This window comes from Pholcus phalangioides, unplaced genomic scaffold (assembly GCF_987345545.1).
Source record: "Pholcus phalangioides strain wild (caught in Gottingen) unplaced genomic scaffold, Ppha-v1.0 ptg000010l_1, whole genome shotgun sequence".
Classification (NCBI taxonomy): Eukaryota; Metazoa; Arthropoda; class Arachnida; order Araneae; family Pholcidae; genus Pholcus; species Pholcus phalangioides.
The window spans coordinates 19399755-19418810 of NW_028301603.1; positions in this window are offsets into that span (position 1 = coordinate 19399755).

Genomic DNA, 19056 nt, shown 5'->3' on the forward strand with positions numbered 1-19056 from the left:
ACCATCCCGCTTCAGAAATTTTTTTGTACTCATCAGCCAACCCCCAAGTCTGTTATACCATCCTTTGATACCCATTTAGCTGCTGTTTAATTTCCCCCCCCCCCCGAACTATTAAATAATTTCCAAGGGTGTGATATTGCACAGTTTGGGAAATACTTAAAAAATAGAACATCTCCCCCCCCCCAATAAAATATGTGTTTGGGTGAAAGTCCTGTGTAGTCTATTATTTCCATGCAAAGCGGGGATGGGTGGGCTGCAGGGCCTCAATCAGCAGGGTCAATCACGCATTTTAGCACCTTTCCTCCCTTGTAATGATGAAGGAGAGGTTGGAGGGTGAAATTCGTGCCTCTTACCCCTCTGATTCGGGGCACTAGACCCCCGCCGGCTCCCCTTTAGTTGCGGCCCTGGTGGGCTGGGCGTTTCCGGCGTCAGCAAAAATAAAACACCACATGAGGTGGGGAGTGAAGGACAATAAAAATTTGTTTTCTGTCAAAAGCAAGAAAAAAAGAAAACGAAGAGCAATTCACACCAAGAACAAATTGTTGGCAGCCAAATTTGGGGAACCGTCAATCTGGCAATTCTTTATCACAATTACAGGAAATTGACAATTGTCACTAAAAATGATGGCAAAAGTTAGCAAAGTTGATAGAACATTGAATATTACTGTTTAATGAATGCGTCGCGGGTCACTTAAGGGATCATATAAATGTGTCGGGGGTCACTTGAGGGATTTGTAAATGCTTTGTGGGTCAGTTGAGTGCTTGCTCTCTAGAACTATACCGCGGTGATCTGCAAGTGTTCTGTGGGCCACTTGAGTTATACCAGGGCCGTAACTAGGATTTTTGCCGCCCGGGGTCAACATTATTTTGCCGCCCCCACAGATTTAAAACTCGATATTTTTGTAATGGTGTTCTTTGTTCCCACCAAAAAAATGCCGCCCCCTAAATTTTTTCTGCCTGGGGCAGTTCCCCCCCCCCCCCAGTTACAGCCCTGAGTTAAACAATAAATGCATCCATCACTTGGGAACGCCTTGAAATCTGTAGAAGATGTAAGACGAGATGTGTATCTGGTCTTACCAGCCTCTTGAGTGATCTGGAACTTCGACAGCGGGCCACTCTAGTGGTCTGTAAATATGCTGTGGGTCACTTAAGGGATCTGGGAATGTTCCGCGGGTCACTTAAGGGTGACTCTAAATGTGCCGGAGCCATTCAAGTGATAAAGTGGAAAAACATTAAGCGCCTCGCCCCTGAGGGCGTACGCTGCTGTGGGGGGGGGGGGGAGGGGTCACTCAAGTGCTCTGGCAGTGTGGCATGAGCTCCTTGAGCGATATGGAACTGCACCGTGGGGCACTTTGGGGATCTGGAAATGCATGGCTTAGTTCATTTTAACAAAATTTGGTGTGAGCTCACAGCCCATGTCTTTGATGGGCATCTATGCGTTGCCGGATACCGAATTCCAGGATTATACAGCTTCTTGCTACGGATAAAAATCCAAGACTTTTCAACAGCTGGCCGACCAACCTGTCAAGCACTGAACTCTTTGTTCCGATTGGTTGAAAAAAAAAAAGCAGCGGTCTGTTAAAAAGACTGTGCATATAACATTAGTTTTTCCTTCAGTTCGTCTCGTTAGGTCGGGCATTCTACAAGCTGTACCTGTTGCAATAAAGCTGGTCATCATCGACATATCTCTGCTGCAAACAAGTAAGCAAGACTTCCTAACGAAATCTCGCATTTATAGCTCTCTAGGCTAAGCTGTATCGGCAAGTTTGGCGCTGTGATTATTTCCGTGTATACCTTTGTTTTTGTGCAGGTGGTTTCAAGCAATAGAACTTTGGAAAGATATGTTTGCCGCGCATCGCTTTTGCATCGTTGCCGCTATCTTGGCGATGACATCGACGTACGTTGCGAATGGTTTTCCGGCTAACGAATCCGTCGCCGATCATTTCCTGACCACGGGTAACTCGACGTCGTCGTCATCACCACCTTCATCATCTTTTCCATTATCATCAACTGTTTTGGCGACGTCGAAACGGAGCTCTGGCGTCATCCGGAAATCGCCGCTGTTTTTTGACCGTTCGGGCAATCAAAGTATGCACATTTCATTTATCTCAATTTGTTTTTCTGGCTCACTTACAGAACCCTCAACGGGGCTCCCTCATTTAGGGCCGCAACTGGGAGGTAGGGTAGTACGGTAAGGGAGTAAGCGGATCAAGTCTGTGCCGTCTTAACGCATGGGCATACCCGGGCCTCACAAAAATGAGATCCGATTGAAATTTTCTAGAATTTGCAAGGTAGAGCCTCAGAAAAACCACTTGGACCGGGGGGCCCATGATGCTCTTAAGACGACCCTGGATCAAGTGCCCCAGGTAGGGCCGTAACAAGGGAGAAGGAAGTGCGGGTGGTACTGATGCTGCCCCGGACGACTAGAACGGGTGATGAATTTACCTTTCAACTGCTCCTTCTACATTACATGGAGGTGCCAATATGCATGCTTTCCCCGGCTGACAAAGTATCTTGTGGCGGCCTGGGCCCCAGGAACTGGACTAGATCGGGTGACAAACTCATACGTTTTAAATTTATGCCTCCTGTTTAGTGTTAAAAATACTGTATTTCCTTTGGTGTAATGTTCTAAATTTATTATTCTTTTTAAACAACGGGTGCGGGAAGAAATAGGCCAAAATGCGACAATTTCCTGCCGAAAATGCGTGTAGTAGTTAACGGAATGCCCTGCATTATACGGGAGAGAGGGGGAATAAAATGCGTGCTTTCTCCGGCTGACAAAGTATCTAGTTGCAGGCCCTGCCCTCATCTAGGCGGAAATCTAGGCAGAGCCGTCTTAAGAGCATCGTGGACCCCCTCCCCTCCGGGCAGAATGACTTTTTTGAGGCCCTCCTCTTGGTTAAAAATGCCGACCTACTAATTTATATGTTTGCTGTCGATAATTTAAATCAAATCACATTTTTCCGAGGCGTCTCTGCACCTGAGTCCCTCCCGAGCCGTGCAAAGGTGAATCCTATGCGTTAAGATTAAGGCACTGGATTCAGGGATATTTGTCTGGGAAGGTGGATTAGTGGGAGTAAAGGGGTGCTTGGTGAATATACATCTCGTGTTTTAGATACGAATTAATAAAACCATTACTTTTCATCGTATTTCTGGCACTTGGGAAGTAAAAGAGTGATCTATAGAGTGTGAGCATAGAGCATGGGAGTGACCATGGCCGGAACTTAGGAAGGGCATTAGTCAACGGTCTAGTGTCCTAGGCGCTGGACCAGGAAGGGTGCTTAGTTTATTTTTTCCCCGCTAAAAATTCCGGAGAGGGAGGTGACAAAATGCCTCGGTCTCGGGTGACAAAGTAAATTTTTTGGTGACCAGAAGAGTTCGACTGTCCAGTTTCCTGGAGAGTACGCAAGCATGCGAGTAACGAAAAGAGTGACCTAGAGAGCAATGCCCAATTCAGTGAGCGACTAAATGATGATTGGCTGCATTCGCAGATGAAGATATCTGCCTCGGCTCATTCGGAGCTTAAGATGCTTGCTTCCAGTCCATTCGCAGCTGAAGATGTCTGTCTTCGCTCAGGCACGGATCAAGAGCGGGCGATAGATATGACCGGCCGCCCCTCCCCCAAGAGCCCAATAATATGGAAAAATTTATCTGTCCCGTAATATCCCGTAAGCGGGATGATCTTACACAATTCGCTTCCTCCGTCACGTCATTCTGGGCTGGACGGCGGGAACTAAGCCGACTATGGATCTGGGTGGCAAATTTGAGGAATTAGTGCTCATGAGGATTAGACTAGAATAAATCCGTTTGCGATTGTATTCCTCGAATAAGTAGGTTGCGTGCAAAAGCCCCCATTGCAAAAATTGTTTGTATTGACGTGCTCTATCACCCGCTCACATCTCTGATTTTTGAGCAACCCTGTATAAGACCCACGCACATTAATTTTTGAAACTCTTTCGTTTTCATATAAGCATAACATCATTGGACTGAGATCCCAGGCACTGACGCTTATTAACAAGGCTTTGTCTCCTAAAACCCACAGCGGGCAAGATGATTTTCTGTGACGGGATATGGTGCCTGAACAAATACTGCATAAGCCTGGAAATGATTTGCGACGGGGAATCCGACTGCCCCGACGGATCGGACGAAGCCATTTGCCCGCGAGGTAGGTGGTTTTTCCTCCTCAAGTCATTTCTCCAAAATTGAATCATTATTTCAGGGGTGCGAACATAGTGCGCGCGTGTTCCCAATTCATAGAGTGGGCGGAGTTCACTTGCGCCGGGAGGGTGAGCATAGGGCAAAAAAAAGTTGAAAATTCTGGTTTTAACCAATCACTAACGAAGCGGATTTCCAGAATCGGAAACACGCGTGCACTACGTTTGCCACCTTAAATCGGGTTTTCCTAGGAATAGGTTTTTTACGCCGCGTGAACTTCGAACTGGATCATTTCGCGTCGGCAGAAACGTGTCACGCTACGCGTTTGTATTTTCCTAGCGTGGCGCATCAGATCAGGGAGGCTATATTATAATATATGGCCCTGGCATCAGCTACTCTGTCGCCTGCATGCTCCGGTTTGAAGGGGAGGGAAAAAAAACACTACAAAAAGAAGAGAAGATCGGTGAAATGCGCAGCGCACGACGCATTCGACTCCTCCAGAAGCAGTCCGCCAATCACGCTCAACGTAAAGCGCTGTCTTGAGTCGTATTGTGCTCTGTGGGAAAACAGTCATGCTGCTTTTCTTATTGGTGAGCGGATGGCGTGTCGCTCTGGGCGATTCACCTTGCGAACGGCACACACAACCTGCTCCTAGGAAAACCCGACTTTAAAGCCAGGTTTTCTTTGGAGCAGGTCTCTACAGCGCGTGCAGCGTGAAAACGCTGATTGGTCGAAAAAAAACCTGAATTTCAGGTTTTTAACTAATCAGCATTTTCACGCTGCTCACAGCGCAGAAATTCTACTCCTAGGAAAACCCGGCTTAAGCCTGATCCACCAGCAGCGCTACACAGCTTTAAAAAAACCGTTTCGAGGTGTAGCTATCACAGCGCGGCCTATATTAATGGTAAATTTTGTGTGGCTACCCCTCCAAAACCGGTTTTACGCAGCTCAGAATAGCGTAGTGTGACCGGTGTGGACTAGGCTTTAGAGGTACGTCCAAACTCATATCCCCATCAGGGTTGCGCAAATAAGAATCTAGCCCTTGGGGGGCCAAGACAAATTTCATTATTTTTGTTTTGTTTTTTATACCATAAATTCTCTATAGAGAAGGCCCCTCAAAGATCTCTGGACCCGAGATGTGTGAGCCATGTTCGCACTCATAGACATTTCGTGTATGAAACGATACACTCAACACGTGACTGTGTGGATGTCCAGCTCCAATTTGTTGCGCGAATGTTTATAGACCATACATGTTCAATCCATGGTCCGCGGGACAAATGTAGTCCTTTCCATCATCTGATGTGACCCATAACTTGAGAAAAATGAACAAATTTAAAGATAAGTGACCCAAGGCATTATTTACGTGTGACCGTGGCACAGTTCCATAGTAGGCCTACTTTAGTGGCCCGCAAAAACACAGATTACTTAAGTGACCCTCGGTACATCCAAAACATCCAAAGATCTCTTAAGTGTCCTGCAGCAGTGCCGTTTTAACGCATAGGCCCACCCGGGCACGGTCCGGGGGGCCTCAAGAGAAGAGGGACCTCACAAAAATGTGAACTAATTGAAATTTTCGAGAATTTTCCAGGTAGGGCCTCAGAAATACCTATTGGCCCGGGGGCCCATGATGCTGTTAAGACGGCCCTGTCCTGCAGGACACATCCAGATTACTTAAGTGACCCAAGTTATTATTTACGTATGACCGCGGCACAGTTACAGAAGACTTAAGTGTCCTTCGGGACATTTCCAGATCACTAGAATGACCCACGGGACATTTCCATGTTACTAGAGTGACCCGCGGAACATTTCTAGATCGCTTGAATGACTAGCGCATCATTCCCAGACCACTTTAGTGGCCTGAGGCATATTTACAGATGACTGTGGCGCAGTTCCAGAACACTTAAGTGGGCCGCGGCACATTAAAAGAGCACTTATTAAATGCGAAACTCATCTCGGATGCAAAAAAAGAATTGCCCATCCGAGATGAAAGATATGAGAAATTGCATAACACGATTTATTGCACGACTGTCTATAGCATAAAAACCAGACGCGCCTCCACGTTAAGATTCCATAGGAACTTCTAACGTATTGGAGGCGCGCTGGAAAGAACCGAACCCGCCATCGAACAGAGCCCACACCCCCCGAACCCCCCCCCCAGCATACGCCATCATTTATTGCATAGACTGTCTATAGCAGTGTTTCTCAACCGCCGAGCCAGTACCGAGCGCGTAATTACAATCCCTACTTTCTTAGTAATACAGGAAGCAATATCACGCCGGTGATTGGTTACTGCGAGCAAAAAAGCTAGCAAGACGTCACGAGAGGCGGAGTTTTGGGTGAAAGTGAATTTCAAAGTTCATTAAAGCCGTGTTTTCCTAGGAGTAGAACTTTTGCGCCGTATGCAGCGTGAAAACGCTGATTGGTTAAAAACCGGAAATTCAGGTTTTTTTTACCAATCAGCGTTTTCACGCTGCACGCGCTGTAGAAACCTGCACCTAGGAAAACCTGGCTTAACGAAAACTGAAAGCATTTTTTATTGAATCAGTAAATGATAGCTGGACCAAGCTTCGCGAGCCGTTATTATTGTCTTCTCGATGCACGTGAACCGCATTTGATTAAATCAGAAACAAAAATGGAAACGCTTTTTAGTAAATCAGTAAATGGCAGCAAAGATGGAGGAAAAAAATTGGATGGGTTTCAGACCGAATCGAACACACAACCTTCGATATGGGAATCCCGTACTATATTCCAACGGTGGATATCGGACTCAGGCAGAATTAAATGTATCCATTGTTAAACGTCGCCAGCAAAAATTTCACCATGAGTGACGTAATGGTTCATCACTCATTTCGGCCAATCACGATGCGCTAAATTTCTACAATGTAGCTAGAAATGTAGGGATTATTTATAAGCGTACCGGGTACTGACATCATTCATACCGGGCAGCGAGTGATTGGTCGCTCAATCCCCCCCCCCCCCCATTCATTCGCCGTTAGCCGTGTGTTACCGGATCTTCTACTTACAAAAATAAATGAAACCGGGCCGTGGTCTTCTAAAAGTTGAGAATCCCTGGTCTATAGCAGTTGTTCTTAACCAGGGGTTCTGCGGAAATCTTGGGGGTCCTTGAAAAGTTTGCGGTGAGAGGAGAGGGGTTTCTGTAATCTTGAATGAGAAAAAGCAAAGCAATTAACTTATGTTTTTTACATCATTATGTACTGGATATTATTCTGTAAAGGGTCCGTAGTCTTCACCATATGCCTTCTTATTCGCACGAAGGGTCCAATGAACACAAAAGGCTAAGAACCCCTGGTCAATAGACAATCGCTGAGGTCAAGTCTGTTGGTGTAGGTGTTTCACGAGCCTTTTTAATCTTTTTTCACGGCAGGCCAAGATTCGGCAATCGATTTGCAGAGGAGTAAAGCGCTCAAGTTCGTCATTTGTTTGATAGGAGTCCTGTCGATCGTGATGCTGTTCATGTACGCGTTATGGTGAGTGAATATTATGCGTTCATAATAGTATGCATGCAATACAGTCGAATCCCGTTATAACGAACGCCAAGAGACCGGAGGAATCACTTCGTTAAAACGAAATTTCGTTATAAAGGAATTCCAGGTTACCTAGCATTGTTCCCATGTAAACATAATTGGGGGATTAAAAAAGTGTTCGTTAAAACGAGATTTTCTCATTCCAAATTCCTATACGGTTCCTTTGTCCATCAACTTCCAATTAGAAAGTTGTTGGTCTGTATCTCCTGATGACAAAAGAAAAAAAAATTTCCATGTTTCTGAGTGCAATATTCACTGAGATATTTGAATTCGAAAATCGGAGAAAAGTTATGAAAGAAAGAACGGCAAAAAAATAAAGATTAACGCTCCTGTCCCTCATTTTTATGCTGCCCTTTCCCAACTCTTCTCCGATTTTTGAATTCGAATATCTCAGCGGATTTTGCATTTTAAAAAAAAACCTTTGAATTTATTTTGTTGGCCTGTGGAGATACAGGGCAACAACTTTCTAACTGGAAGTTAGAGGATGTGGGCGGGGAGAGGGGAGGAACCGATAGAAATTTAGATTTTTTTTTTATTTTGTTACACACTGTATTTTCAGTGTCAATACTGGTACACGCTAATTTTTGAATGCCTTTTGAGCATTTTTTAAATTGAAACTAAAGCTTTAAGACAGACGGTTGCTGAGATAAAAGCCGCATTAGTACCTACAAGACACCCTATGAATAAATAAGCTGCTATGTGCTAAACAGGCTACCCTCTATCTCAATCCGAAATACTCTTAACGGACACCCCTCTTCTATGGTCAAATTATGATTTTCCTCGTATAATAAAAGTATGCATGTTAAACCCCTGATTAGGGGCCATTCAAGTATTACGTAAGCGGATTTTCAGCCATTTTTTACCTCCCTCCCCCTCCCCCCGTCAGCAAAATTTCGTCAGCAGCTTAGAATATTTCATATCTTCAAAAAGGGGTGGTTGATGACATAAGCAACCTTCAACCCCCCCCCCCCTGTCATCCAAACTTCAGAAAATCCAAAACCCCTTCCCCCTCGATGCTGACGTAATACTTGAATGACCCCTTAACGGTCCCCTCCTTCCCCTCTTTCCTCTTTTATGGAATTTTTTTGTCCCACCAGTGTCCGCAAATGAGAGGGTTTTACTTTAATAAATTTGAACCTTCATATTATATATATGGTAAAGAACCATTCACTATCAGGGCCGTCTTAAGAGCATCATGGGCCCCCGGGCTAAGTGATTTTTCTGAGGCCCTACCTGGCAAATTCTCTAAAAACTCAAATACACTTTTCATTTTTCTGAGGGCCCTCTTTTCTCTTGAGGCCCCCGGGCCGTGCCGGGGTGGGCCCCATGCGTTAAGACGGCACTGTTCACTATTAGAGTAGGCTGTAATTTCCACCAAAGAAGAAGAAAAAAAACCTCTGGGACGTGTACGGGGTGTTTCAGAAAGGACGTCCTAATGGTAAGGTCGTGATTACACATACAAGTTTTAGAAAAGTTCTTTCATGAAACTTGGAAAATGCAACCAATAAGTGCATCGTTTACATTCGAGCGGATGTAACCAACAGGCCTATAGGTTGTTGTTATTTTTTTCCAAGTTTTGTAAAAGATACTTTATCAAATTTTTATAGTGTAATGCTTAGGCTTAACAGTGATAAATAGAAACATGAAATGAGTGGCTACGTTTCATGGGCACGCCGGAAATACACTGGTTTTAAAAAATAAGTTTTATATATGCATATATAACTTTAGCTAATTTAGATGGCAACACCAATCCTATTTATTTCACGACTTCTTTCTATGGGGTTATTTGAAGGTCATGTCTTACAGCGGGGTCTTCAAAGCATATGGTACGCGGGCTACCTTTGGCTCTCCGAGCTTTTTTGCCGCGGCTCGCCGATCATTTTCAGAGAATGGTTGAAAACATTGAAAAACGATTAATTCTAGAATTAATGGGCGGAGATACGGGGAGCCAGCCCAGCGTCAAAGGTGGCATCGACTGATCTAATGTACATATGAATTGACATCATCATCGTACCCCCAGCAATAATGACCGTGCCAGGTTCGAACCACGTTGATGGCCCGTGGGCTTCGTGAACGTTTCGATTTGGTCCGCCGTGTCTGTTGAAAACCCCTAGTTTACTGTGAGAGCCCTCAAACGTTGTATCTGCTTGAAGAGTTCATCTGAGACGCATGCGCATCCATTGTAGGAAAGTGGTCTTAAACTCCACTCTTCACTCGCATCATTGCTAGACAACGCAACGCTATCCGAATCGCGTCAGGAAAAAAACCACTTCACCAGCGCCGCAACTAGATACTTTTGTCAGTCGGGGCAAGCACTTATTTTAGCGCCTCCGTGTGATGCAGGAGGAGCAGTTGAAGGGTGGGTTCGGTGATTCCCTCCCCCCACCTGAATGCAGCGCACGAGAGTATCGGGCAGAGACCGTGGTGCCATCTACCAGAAAAAGCTGTAACTATTTACACAAATCCCGCTTTACTGAAATTTCCGGCCTGCTCATTTCATTCACGAACTGCAATGGCCTACTTGTTTCATCTTTCTGCCTCGGATTCAAAGTTAGAGAGTCTTTCCAAACACCATGTATAAGCCAAAACCAAAAAAAGAAGCTAGTTTTTATCCTTGGCTGCAGGGCCGGTCTTAAGAGCAACTTGGGGCTATCAGCCAAAGTGATTTTTCTGAGGGTCCCTACCTTAAGAGAGACACGTTTACTTTCAAAAATTTATACACATATAACTCTTAAAATTTTGCAGGCCGGAAACGGATAGATGCTCATCATCGTCGTCGTCCCGGAGGAATTACCCATACAAGTACAGTCCAGTGAAATATTGCGAGATATATCCGTCAGTTTCTTACAAAGTACCGCTGGTAAGTACGAGGGTTTATCAAATCAGAGTCCCTTGATGATAAAATGTACTACACTTAAGGATTTCATATGTAGGGTAATACAAATTTTATATGTAGCACCTAAATCTTAAAACACACTCACAAGGAAAGGACCCCCAAGGTGACGTCTTCAGAAAGTTTTTAAAAAATTACCATTGTTTTTCTACTCACTTGAATCAACACCACCTATAGAACATATAACTAATATATAACTATGTTTTATAGGTGGTGTTGCTTGAATGCGCACAAAAATATAAATAAATCCGGCGAAATTTTTATATGGGCCACTAAAGAAAGAAATGTAAGAATTGATAGTTTGAACGCCGATGGAGGCCAACAGTGAATTAAAAAAATCCCGCAACCCTAGAGCATTAGAGTGACGTCGTTCAAACAACACGTGATCATGTTATAGCCACTATATAATAAGGGTCCTTATCAAGTCGCCTTATAGCACGTTATAGCGTCTAAAGATTAGGGGGCGGGCTCATCAAGCGATAAAGTTGACTCCACAGTGCTCGGTAATGGCGAATATGATGGCAACGCATTTGCTGTTGTTATTCTACATAAGCTACATTCTAAACCAGCGGTTCTCAACCGGTACTCCGCGGAGCCCTTGGGACTCCGTGTGCACTTCCCAGGGGCTCCGCGGCGACTCAAGGAAAATGAATATGTAAATTTGACAGATAAATAAAAAAAGAGGCCTACGGAGTTCCGCCATAAAAATTATATACAGAAAAGGCTCCTCGAGTCAAATGAAGCTCCGATGTAAAAACTATGTACCGGAAAGGGCCCCGCGAGTCAAAAAAGGTTGAGAACCGCTGGTCTAGATCGTAATCGAACACTATCCATTGAGAGGGAATGGCATTTAAATTAATTTTACAAAATTCATCAATTATTAATAATAATTAGCGTGGTCACACCTGCCGTATTGTGGCTCGAACCGTATTGAACAGGCATAAATGTTTGTCATACTTTTAAAGCCCTTCATCATCTCTTTGTCAAATATACGTTGCAATTCGATAACTTTAATCATTTTTCGAACTTTTTTATTGCTATTTTTGTTTAATTAATGTAAATTAATAGAAGTAAAGGAATCAAGTACTGGAATTCCATGACCCTCACAAGTGTGCGGATGACAGGCAGGATCGTCTTAGGAGCATCATGGGCCCCGAGCGAAGGGATTATTTCGAGGCCCTATCTGAAAAATTCAACTACGTCTCGTTTTTCTGAGGCACCTCTTCTCTTGAGGCCCTTCGGGCACGGCCCGGGGTGGGGGAAGCATTCGTTAAGACGGCACTGCTGCTCGCACTCCACGTTCGCACCAGGTGTCCTCCCTTTTCAGTTTTGAATCTGGTAACCCTATCTGAAGTCCACATAATTCGTATTTTCACTTATTTGTTCGATCATCCGTATTGTCCGAATGTTTTTGTGGAAAGAAATAATTATTTTTTTCCACATAAAGTCGATTGTCGCAAATGTACGAATTTTGTTATCAAAATTTTCGTCTCATAAAAAAATTTTATGCCAAAAAATAACAAAAAGAACTCTCTCTCTCTCTTTTCATCATCGCACGAGTTGCCTGAAATTTCGAGATTAGATGGCAGCACCAACAGTATACCAATCAAGCCTCCATCGAGCTTATATTACTGGAGAGAGTATGATATCAGCGGTCTCTGCCTTGGCAGTGCTGAGAACATGAAAAAATAATTTCAGCATCGATGAGATAATTTCAGCATTGATAAAAGTGAAAATTTCAAAATTGATGAAAGAATTAATGAATAATAAAATTTATGAAAGATAATTCCAAAATTAATGAAAAAGAGATAATTCCAAATTTAATGAAAAAGAGACAATTCCAAATTTAATGAAAGAGACAATTCCAGAATTACTGAGATATAATTTCAGAATCAATGAAAGAAATAATTCCAGAATTACTGAGATATAATTTCAGAATCAATGAAAGAAATAATTTCAGCATTAATGAAAGAAATAATTTCAGCATTAATGAAAGAAATAATTTCAGCATTAATCAAAGAAAAAAAATCCAGAATTGATGAAAGCAATTACTCCAGAAGTAATAAAAGAAATAATTAATAAAGGAAACAATTCCAGAATTAATGAATGAAAATTCAAGAAATAATGAATGAAAATTCAAGAAATAATGAAGGAAAAAATTCAAGAAATAATGAAGGAAAAAATTCAAGAAATAATGAAGGAAAAAATTCCAGAATTAATGGAGGAGAATCCAGAATTCATGAATGAAAATTCAAGAATTGATGAAAGAAATGTTTCCAGTAGTAATGAAATGAATACCTTAATATTTTTTCACCTTCAGATGAGTTCTTCTCTCTATCCTTTTTTTAAATCTTTAAAACCCAATATTTAGAGACCGAACTGTACATTTCTATGTGCAAATTGCCAGGCGGGAACTTTGTTTTCACCGAGTCACGCGATTTCCTTGCATTTGATGTGGCTGCAGTCGCGGCGGCTGGAAGCTCCCTCCAGTAATATAAGCTCGATGCAAGCCTCGGAACCTCTGTCGTCTGCTTCTCTCCAGGTTACTTGTTTTGGACGGCTCCTTGTGTCCTGAGAAAATTACTGAGCTGAAAGTTCGAACTCCCAGTTCTGTTTGTGAGCTTAGCATGTAGGGAACCGAACAAACCGTCTGTCGTCTGCTCATTAAGAGGTACTTCGTTTTGGACGTCTCCTTATGCTCAAATAAAATAACCGAACTTTCAGTTTGAATTTCCAGTTCAGTTTATGAGCTTTGTTTATAAGGAGCTCAGCGGAATAAAAAAATATAGTTTTTTTATTTTAAACTTCATTATCACCACATGAGTCACTTTTAAATTTGACATTAGATGGCAGCACATTACTATAAAGTAGAGTGCGGAAAAATTCATTTTTTACGATCTTACCTGTCGTCTGCTTGTGTGGAGGTCTTTTGTTATTACTGAACTGGAAGTTTGATCTTTCGGGTCAGTTTATAAGGAACAAAGCTGAATGAAGAATTTAGTTTTTTATACATGAGCTTCGTCATCACGACATAAGGCACTTCCGATTTTCAAAGTACCAACAATATTTTTAAAAATGAATGTCTTAAAGTATTCTAGAGCAGCGGTTCTCAACCGGTGCTCCGTGACACCGGTATTAATAAAATAAATCAATAAATTCGATAAACAAACAAAAAAGAGGCCCAATGGGTACCGCCATATAAATGATATACTTTAAAAGGGCTCTTCGAGTTAAACAGGGCTCCGCCAGAGAAATTATTCATTGAATAGAGCTCGTGCGTCAGAAAAGGTTGAGAACCGCTGTTCTAAACCATAGTTTCCCAACCTTTTTTGTCCCATCGCCCCCCTTTTCAGAAATTTTTTTCTCCCATCGCCCCCCAACGCAATCTAACCCATAGGATCCTATGTTATTCCCGTAGCTTCTACCGTCCCCCTGGAACATTCCATCGCCCCCAAGGGGGCGTTAACGCCCAAGTTGGGAATCACTGTTCTAAACCAAAGAAAGTTTTCGATTTATTATTTTCCGTTTTTAATATTGGTACTAGGGAGCCTACTTTACATTCTAGTCTTTCTGAAGTGTAAGTGAAATTAAAAAAAAAAATTTTTCACGATTTCCGAATCATCGCTGGTCATTACCGGGCTCACCAATCTTGGTGATGAGCCCGCAAGTATTTCTAGGCTTCCTAGAACAAGTTAAGACGCGCCTTTATATACGGCATTAAAGGGTTCTAGATCAAGTACAGCAAAAAGAAAGAGAAAGACAAATAACTAGTTTCTAGAAACAAAGAAGTTGGAGGGGGAAAAAAGAAAAAGAAAGTGAAAAGAAGTTTTCTTTTAAAGAGATAAATCACCAAGAAGCTCGTTATCACTGCCAATAATTTTTTGCGGCTATAATAATTGCATTCCGCTGCTAATTTGTTTTTGTTTTTATGTGTTTCTGCTGGAGATGAATGTACAGTAAAAGCCCTCATAACGGGCACCAGCCTCAGATGCGGTCACCCATGGGTCCCCACGAGGGTGGGGCTGACAGAGCTCTAGCAATGGGACCCGGGACAATTCTCATCATTTTTTACTTTTTCACGCTATAAATTAACTTTAAAAGGGCCCGTGAAAAGTGACCATGAGGCCCACAACAGATCCCAGCCTAGGGGCCCTTCTTCAGGTTGTGGGAGCCATGCGGTCACACTCCCCCCCTTTTACGACCAAATAAAACTTCCCCTTGCATAATAAAAGTATGCATTTCAAACCGCTGGTCAACCCTCTTTTTTTTGTTCCTCCGGTGTCTGCAAAAGAGAGGTTCTTCTGTTAAAAAATTTGTACCTTGATATCATAAATGTATACAGTGAAAAAGAGGTTTTTACTGTAAAGGAAACTTGAACTGTTTCATACATTTTTGATGACGTCATCTTTTGGGGCACTTTCCTTATATATATATATATATATATATATATGTATTCGTGAGCAAATCAGGAAGATTCTATGCCACAATAAGAAGAAACGAAATAGGAGGCTGTGTTTCAACATGTCTGAATGACGTTTATGACAAACAGCGCAGAGGCATTCTATCTCTAGAAGGTGCTGCCCATCCACGCACTTGGCGACTGTTGGTCAGTCTTTGGTGAGCCGCCGCAATTTGGCCCTGAACAGATCATTCAGATATCTTGAGTCCTATCGTGCAGAGGAATTTGAATAATGGAGTTGTCACACAAGAGGAAATTGGATTTGGATAGTTAAGGGGTGCAAAATAAGAAAATACCACATTTGTGACAAAACCATAAATTACTCCCCCCCCCCTCTTTCTCGACGAAATTTTCCGATGCCCCCGCCCCCATGGGAGCGACGACACACTTTTCAAGAATCACTGATCCAAATAATTTTTTGAATTGTTATCCATTGATCTGGACATGATATGCTGTGTGTTAATTTCAGGACAAAGACAAAAAAGCGGATTCACCTCCTCTCGGTGTCCCGAACCCTTTCGTGGATCCGGCAGCAGCTTCGTTCCAGTTCCAAGCAAGAGATTCGGATCCGGGATCTCCAAGGAAAGAGGACAGTCATTTCGAATCCGACATACGAGCCTGATGGATCCGGATCTACTTACGTGCGATGGAGAAAAAAAAAATGGAACTTATATATCCAAAATGTTTTGAATATTTATCTGCTCAAGATTGAAATTATTGCGCGTTTTCTCCAGCTGAAACTGATCTGACATTGTTTCGGGCTATCATGTGAGTTCGTATCCGTCATAATAGCCAATTATTGTGCATATATGATATGATTACAATAGATGATAATAATAAAAGAATATTTTATGTTAGAATGATTTAGACTAGTTATTCTGATTTGTCTCAACTACAGCAGATTATATAGTATTTTCTCAACCTTTTCAATGTCTTGGACCACCCTCTTGCGGCGAAGGTCAATGCACCATGAACCCTCCGATAATTAATATAATTATATAATCTACCTAATAGTTTTATTATGTAAGGTGTGTTTTTTATTGTGTTTATATTTTTAAGATAAGTATCATAAAAATGGAACAAATAAGTATAAATTTTTAAATGTGCCATTTATATGCAGCGGAAGTAAATGAAAATGATCCTGCGGACAGGCGCGGATCCAGGATGATGAAACGGGAGAAGCAAATTGCGTGAGTTCGCTTGATCGTCCCGTATTTTACGGGCAGACAAATTTTTTTTCAAAATATTCAGCTCTAAGGAGGTGTGGTCGTTCCCATTGTTTCTCTTCGCTCCCCCCGGAGATCTACGCCTGAGTTAAGGCAGACATCTTCGGCTAAGAATGCCGAATTGAGCAAAGATCTCAGATTCGAATGCAGCGAAGGCAAACATCTTCAGCAGTGAACTGAGTGGGGCAGATTAAGTGGCTATAGGGCAGACATCTCAAGCTGCGAATGAGGTTATAGCCACTACAATAGGGGCTTATCAAGTCACCTTAAATGAGTCTATTCGAATAGACGTTGTGGTGTGCCGGCGCCCTCAGTTCATATTTCACTCGCCAGATGACGTCGCCATACCATAGTGTACTTCCATACTCAGTACAAATTTTTCCTCCTTGTACGAAGTGTACAACTCCACGATGGCATGTTAATTTTTAATCAGTTGTCTACACACGCCAGAGACGGAGACACGTTGTTATCTCGGGTCGCAAAAACGATCCTCACGTTGTAAATTATTAAATACGCTTTAATGTAATCATACTTCTGATTCTCTTGGAGTCGTCAATATGACTTACAACTGGTGACCTTTTCAGTGTTCCTACATGCGACAAGTTTCGACATCATACCGACAGACCGCTACGGTGCCACAGCGTTGTCTTCACATCAATCCGGGTGCATCCGTAAACCGTAGGCTTTAATTTTTCTCTTCATGCCGTAACACTCAAGTTAAACGTTTGAAACGAAGCCGTCCGTATTTATTCCGCATTATTTTCGTCATATAATATATATTCCCTCTCGACCATGCCTCAGACTGACGACCAAAATTCTCCCGCACCAGCGGCACAAATCGCCCGCGTAGCAGTAAAACCCCCTCCGTTTTGGAAAGCGAATCCAACTCTGTGGTTCAGCCAAGTGGAGGCGCAATTCGCACTCGCAAACATTACCACGGACACTACTAAATTCCATCACGTTGTTTCGGTTGTGGAGTCGGACGTTCTCGCATCGGCCAGCGATCTCATCCTTAACCCGCCAACAGAGAACAAGTACGAGGCTCTGAAAAAACGACTTATCGACTTACACTCGCAAAGCGAAACCTCGCGAATTCGCACCCTGCTACAAGGACTGGAACTCGGTGACGAACGCCCATCACAACTTCTCACACGTATGCGTGCGTTAGCAGGAGGTAGTGTGGGAGAACCTCTACTCAAATCACTGTGGCTCGCCAGGCTGCCGAGCACTACCCAAAGCGTCCTCGCCGCGTTAGGAGGATACCATAACGTCATAATCATCATCAGCATCATTCTGAGGGACATACATTGGATGATACCCCATAGAGATCAATGTTAAAATTGCCGATTTTAGCGTTGAAATGCGGAAAGGGTTTTCCACCACATCAATAATTTTAAAAATTGAATCGAATTTTTGATTTTCGAAATATTGTGTTCGCTTAGAGATACGAAGCCCAGAAAATTAAAGATAAAATAATGAACCAGGACCACTTTTGAGTTGAACATTCATGCAATAACATTGATTTCAACTTTTTATTTGTATCTTCTCAAGTGGGAAAATGAAAATTAATGTCTTCGTATTGTCTTATATTATCCAATTGCATCTCTCAATCCACATAGTTTATGATGTTTTGGAATTAATTATGGGCCCATATAAATTACATTGAAGAAATTCCGCGGCTTTAATCAAACAGTTTCGAGGCAAAAACAGGCAGATCAATAACTTGAACTTAAAAAAAATTTCGAAGTGTCTAGGGCTCCCATTAAAAAAGAAAAAAAAAACGATTCATTTCTATTTTTCTTTAATTTAGATTTGTTTCTTTCATTATCCAGTCTCACAGGAAGTCACCATATTGGTTACCTTGTATGCAGGGCCGTCTTAAGAGTATCATGGGCCCCCGGGCCAAGTGGTTTTTCGGAGGCCCTATCTGGTAAATCCTAGAAAATTTGAACTGGATTTCATTTTTGTGAGGCCCCCGGGCCGTGCTCGGGTGGGCCCATGCGTTAAGACGGCACTGCTTGTATGTCCCTCAAGAAAAATGGAAATATCACGTGATCCAAAAAGCCTCACAGAGCGAAGGCTGAAGATATCTTCAGCTGCGAACGGGGGCGAAGGGGTAGTGCAGTCTTAACGCATGGGCCCACCCGGGCATGACCCGAAGGCCTCAAGAGAATAGGGGCCTCAGAAAAATGAGAAGTGGTTGAATTTTTCAAAAATTTACCAGGTAGGGCCTCAAAGAAACCACTTGGGCAAGGGCCCCCATGATGCTCTTATGACGACCCTGGGCGAAGGCGGAAACTTTTAGCTGTAAATGGAATGGAGGCAGAAACTCAGAAACTCTCAGATGCGAACTGAGTGGAGGCAGTCATCTTCAGACATATTTTCAGCAGCGAATGTAGCCGAGGCAGACATGTCCAGCTGCTAATGGAGCGGAGGCAGGTGGATCCAAGGCGATGCGTTGGAGAAACGACTTATCGTGTGAGCGTCGGATCATTCCGTAGTTTACGGGACGGGCAAATTTTCCCAGTATTATTCGGCTCTTGGGAACGGTGATCACCCTCCTCTGGATCAGCGCATGCCACGGACCCACTACAACAGAGGGGCGCAACCTTTCCAAAAAATTACCCTGTACTCGTTTTTGAGAGTGAAAATAAAATGTATCAAAATAAAATAAAAAATCTTAATTTTTATACGGTCCCCATGTTCCTCCAACTTCTAATTGAAAAGTTGTTGGAAGTTGGAGGAACATGGGGACCGTATAAAAATTAAGAATTTTTTT